Genomic DNA, 6,084 nt, shown 5'->3' on the forward strand with positions numbered 1-6,084 from the left:
AGGACTACCTGGTATGATGACTCCTTGCTGTCCCCAGTCCACCTGGCCGTGCTGCTGCTCCAGTTTCAACTGTTCTGCCTGCGGCTATGGAACCCTGACCTGTTCACCGGACGTGCTTGTTGCACCCTCGACAACTACTATGATTATTATTATTTGACCATGCTGGTCATTTATGAACATTTTAACATTTTAACATCTTGACCATGTTCTGTTATAATATCCACCCTGCACAGCCAGAAGAGGACTGGCCACCCCTCAGCCTGGTTCCTCTCTAGGTTTCTTCCTAGGTTTTTTGCCTTTCTAGGGAGTTTTTCCTAGGGAGTTTTTCCTAGCCACCGTGCTACTTTCACATGCTTTGCTTGCTGTTTGGGGTTTTAGGCTGGGTTTCTGTACAGCACTTTGAGATATCAGCTGATGTACGAAGGGCTATATAAAAATAAATTTGATTGAATTTGATTGAGCACATATGGAGCATGAGTTGACATTGTAGGTGACGTCCTGCGCCAAGGTGGGGCACCAGTACTTTTCGGAGAGGGATTGGATAATGCGGGTGATACCTGGGTGTCCTGTGTGTCCAGGTCAACAATCGATCTCTTACTCCTGTGGGAACGTAGATGCACTCCAGAGGGCAGGTGGCAGGAGTGTGTTCCCACTCCAGAGCCTGGCAGATGTACACATCTACATCCCAACACATGGGAGGACCAATTGACGGGCTGGTGGACACTCACAGGACCCTCAACCGGCGTTGAACCAAAGGGTACGGGAAAGCAGGTCCTCCGCTATCCTGCTCCCTAGGCAGAAGTTGACATACTCGACCTTGTGATGGTGGCATTGTGATGATGGAGCCACGGGAGGCCGAGGATTACCTTGTGTGCAGGTGTGGAGGTGATGAAGAAGGGAGGGCTTCCCATGTGCATGGGTCCCTCAGTGAGGGTGAGTGGTGCGGTGATGTGCATAACTGTGCCGGATTCCAATGGTCGTGTGTCCAGAGCTTGGATAGGAAAAGGAGAGGAGAGCGGGTATGAGGTTAAGTTTAGGGAGGAGGCAAGGGCCTGGTCGATGAAGTTCCCAGTGGCACTGGAGTCCACTAGAGCTGTAGAGACAACACTTGAGGGACAGACAGCCAGTGAAATAGGAATCGTAAAGGGTTTGGCGGGAAATGATGAAAATGGGATACTCACGCTTACCCTGGGAGATGGTAGGTCATGGGGCCACCCCTCTGCTCTAGTGGACCCCAGGTTAGGGCGCACCGGACACCACTGAAGCTGGTACCCCTCCTGGCCGCAATAGGGACAGAGCCCCAGCTGTCTGCTGCTGAGTGGTGTGTGGCCCTACCTCCATGGGTTCAGGCTCTGTCTCAGGACAGCCAAAGCAGGGAGGCGAGTGCTGAGGTGGACACCAGCGCTCCCGCAGAAGGTTATCCAGACGGATGACCATTAAGATGAGAGCGTCCAAGGAAATATTGTCATCCCGACATGCCAACTCCGTCTGGACCTCCTCACGCAGTCCACTGTGGAATAGAGTGTGGAGCGCCAGCTCATTCCATCCACTGGAAGCTGGTACAGTCCAAAAGGTGAGGGCATACTCCGCAGCTGTCTGGGCGCCCTGCCAGAGCCGGAAAAGTCGCTCACCTCCCTCTCTGCCCTCTGGAGGATGGTCGAAGACTGCTCTGAACAGAGCTATGAACCTCTCATAGGAGCCCAGCTTCTCCTCTCCTCTCTCCCAGACGGCCGTAACCCACGGTCAGCAGGGAAATGACCGTGGCAACCTTGGGCCTCTCGGTGGTGGGAGCTCCTGTCTGATAGGTGAAATAGAGGAAGCACTGGATTAGCAAACTACGGCAATTTGATGGAGTTCCGTCATATTTTTCCAGAAGAGATAGTCGCACATCGCTGACCTGGGCGGACGGCTGTGTAGGCTGGGGGATTGGCTCACTGTGACGACCCGTGGTAGGAGGCCTTCTGATAGGGTTATGGAGAACCTCACTGGTGGTGGAGGCGGTGGAGAATGTGAAGGAGAATGTGAAAGACCTCCTCCATGGCCATATCCAGTTGCGCCAGCTGGTTGTTGTTCATTGACCATCTGGAAGATGCTTTTATCCTCTGCTCCTTCTATATTGTTGAGGTGTTATTCTGTAACGTATACGCTGGGAGTCAGGAAGCAGGTGCAGAAGGTGAGTTTATTATAGAATAGGCTTCTACACAAAGGCTATCTAAATCATGATCCCTGGCCTCCCCTGCTCTTGCTCATTTAAACCCTTTTGTGCTGCCTAACCAATGGCTGTGCTGTATACAGTGGCACTTCAACAGGCGAGTCAAAGGCTTCTTTGGCTTCTTTTTTAAAAACAGTATCTGTGTGTGGACTTGGCCTACTGATGTCCTATTCAATTTGACAGGGAGAGCTTGGAGATGAGGAGGACCGGAGGTAAGCTTGCTACTGCTATAATTGATATGAATAAAAACAATATGTTTCATTGCCCATAATGAAGCTATTTATCAGAGTACTTGACCTCACCATAAGCCAGATTTGAGTAAGTTACATAACTTACAATGAAGCGGCAGCCGTAGAGATGGACAGGCATGGTTGCTGAAGCTCTGGACTGGGAACTGTCGCCGGAAGCTCTGGACTGGGGACTGTCGCAGGAATCTCTGGACTGGGGACTGTCGCCGGAAGCTCTGGACTGGGGACTGTCGCCGGAAGCTCTGGACTGGGGACTGTCGCCGGACTGGGCAGGCGCACTGGAGGCCTAGTGCGTGGAGCCGGGACAGGTGGCACCAGACTGGGGACTGTCGCCGGACTGGGCAGGCGCACTGGAGTCCTAGTGCGTGGAGCCGGGACAGGTGGCACCAGACTGGGGACTGTCACCGGACTGGGCAGGCGCACTGGAGGCCTAGTGCGTGGAGCCGGGACAGGTGTACACCAGACTGGTGACACGCACTTCAGGGCAAGTGCGTTGAGCAGGCACAGGACGTACTAGACTGGGGAGGCGCACTGGAGGCCTGATGCGTGCGACCGGTACAGGTGGCACCAGACTAGTGACATGCACCTCAGGGAGAGTGCGAGGAGGAGGCACAGGACATACCTGACTGGGAACACGCACTTCAGGGAGAGTGCGGGGAGCAGGCACAGGACGTACTGGGCTGTGGAGGCGCACTGGAGACCAGGTGCAGAGAAACGGTGCAGGATATACTGGACCGTGAAGGCGCACTGGAGGTCTGGAGCATAGAGCTGGTACAATCCGTCCTGGCTGAATGCTCACTTTAGCCCGGCACGTGCGGGGCGCTGGCACAGGACGCACTGGGCTGTGAATGCGCACTGGCGACACAGTGCGTAGAGCTGGTGCAGGATATCCTGGACTGAGGAGACGCACCAGAGAAAAACTTTTTTTTTTTTGGAACTGCCTCTCGGTCTTCCGTCGTTGCCGTGCTAGTTCCTCGTATTGTCGCCGTTCCTCTCTCGCTGTCTCCGCCTGCTTCCATGGCAGGGTCTTGTCTCCTGCCATTACCTCCTCCCAGGTCCAGGATGTCCTCCATCCTCTTCTCTCCTGGGCCCAGGATCCCTGCTCTTCCTGGGCACACTGCTTGGTCCTTTGGTGGTGGGAGATTCTGTCATGGCTGTCGTATGAACGAGACCAAGGCGCAGCGTGCGTATCGTACCACATCTCTATTTATTTGTGAAACTATGCAATACATACAATAAACTATTAAAAAAATATATTAAAAAAATAATAAATAACTTAACAAAGAGGTACAACATGCACTAACTCAAACAATCTCCCACAAAACCTGGTGGGAAAAACAACAACTTAAATATGATCCCCAATTAGCGACAACGATGACCAGCTGCTTCTAATTGGGAATCATACAAAAACCCCAACATAGAAAAAAGAAACTAGAACCAACATAGAAATAAATATACTACACAAACTACCCAACATAGAAAAAAGACACTAGAACCAACATAGAAATAAATAAACTAGACAAAACCCCCAACATAGAAAAAAGAAACTAGAACCAACATAGAAATAAATAAACTAGACAACCCACCCCCCAGTCACGCCCTGACCTACGCTACTATGGTCAGGACGTGACAATACAATAGATAAGTACACATTTTTTCTAAATGCTTCTTAAAACAGATAACAAAAAATAATAATTATAAATGTATAAATTAATTGATCAGTTGTCATTAGAAAATATAAATATATTTTTTTTGTTTAAATATGTGTGTGCATGTGAGTGTGTGAGAGTTAGGCTATATGGAGGAGATTACTGAGTAGTTTGGTTCTTCAGGCTGACCCCCAGTCTTCGCTTCAGTTAATGAGGGGTGAGTATGGCCGCGGTTATGGGTGGGCCCAGTAACATGGTGGATAAAGTCCATAGAGCTCAAAAGATTCCGAAATTCAATGGCCTTGGAGTCAGTCTCTTTGTCAACATGAATATTAAATTCACCCAACACAATGATTTTATCATAATTCTCAAGGACAATAGACAGTAGTTCAGAGAAATCAGTAAAGAAAGTGAGGCAGTGCCTTGGTGGACTACAAAGGGTTATGGCCAGCACTGGTGGCTGACATTTAAACAGTATAGCATGATGCTCAAAAGACCCAAAGTTGCCAAATGAAATGTCCTTACAGCTGAGAGCATTAGTAAAAATAGAAGATCTCCCCCCACGCTTTTTCCCTTTTCCGAGCATAAAAAGACTTAGTCCGAGGGGAGGCTTCAATAAGAGCAGCATTACAGTCTGAAGACAGCCATGTTTCAGTGAGAAACATGCAATCAACTGCACTCAGTAATGAGGTCATTCACGAGAAAGGTTTTAGTAGTGATTGCTCTTACATTTAAAAGTGCCATATTCAATGTGTGGGCCACTCTGCCCCTGTGGCATCTGCCTAGAGGTAACCAATGGAATAACAACCAAATTATTAATGTTACAACCAGGTAGCCTTGGTTACAGCGTTGGGCCAGTAACCGTAAGGTTTCTGTTTCAAACACCAGTGCTGTGGCATTGAGCAAGGCCCTTAACCCTAATTGCTCCAGTGGTGCTGAATAAATAAATAAAAATGTAGACATAGCCTATTTAAAACAAGTTATTGTTTCATTTTATTAGAATTTCATTATAATTATTCACTGTCCTTTTAGGTCTTATCAACAGTGAATATAATGTTGCTAATTGACAAAGTTTGGCATGTCCATGGCTCAGACAAAATGCATTTTACAGTAGGCCTATGTCAGTGTGAATGATATGTTAACAATATCTTACATATTGAAGCCATGCAATTACTGTTAAAAAACATGTTCAAAATATTAAGGAAAGATAGGATAAGGCTACTGTCATGACGTTGGCCTCTTTGAGTACAGGGAGGACAGTTGACCCCCTCCCCCCTTGCACCATCCCCCAACCTACCTTCCCCCACCCAGTCCCTGTGGGAAGGAGTGGTAACATTCCAGGAGAATCTCTTGCCACATGGCCCATAGAGAGACACAGGAAATTCTTCCAACTCACAGAATTGGGGAGCCAAGCGACATTTGTGTTCTGGAGAAGGTATGGAAGATTGGTGAAGAATCCAGCTACGAACTGGTCCGCTTGGTACAATTTTGTGATACTCAGAAGAGACAATATAGCCATATTACCATAAAACGGTTTATATAATAGCCTCATGTGGCTTCAGCCCCAGGGAGGAGCGTACCCTAGTGGTGAAGGGTCCCAACATTTGACCTACGGTTTACACTTATGATATCCAATCAATGGAGATTGTATGGATTATCATCTCATTCAATTTAATAAGTTAAATTGTCGAACATACCTTTCTAGGTTCTTCCAATTAAATGAGACAACTTAAACTTTGCATATTAACCTGGATGAAGCAACCTCTCAGGTAATTCAAGTTTAATACCCAGATAGCCTACCCAGGTAGGACTAATCATTGGCATTGATTAATTCAATTTGCTTTTGCAAATTCATTCACGTCCAACTTCCACAGTACTGTACAGTACTGATGGTTCATTAACGTCTATAAATAGATTAAAATCGTCTTTGCAGCTCCCCACATTCCAAAACCAAATTTTGGAAAATTAGGAAAAA

Source organism: Salmo salar, chromosome 16 (genome assembly GCF_965601325.2).
Source record: "Salmo salar chromosome 16, fSalSal1, whole genome shotgun sequence".
Taxonomy (NCBI): domain Eukaryota; kingdom Metazoa; phylum Chordata; class Actinopteri; order Salmoniformes; family Salmonidae; genus Salmo; species Salmo salar.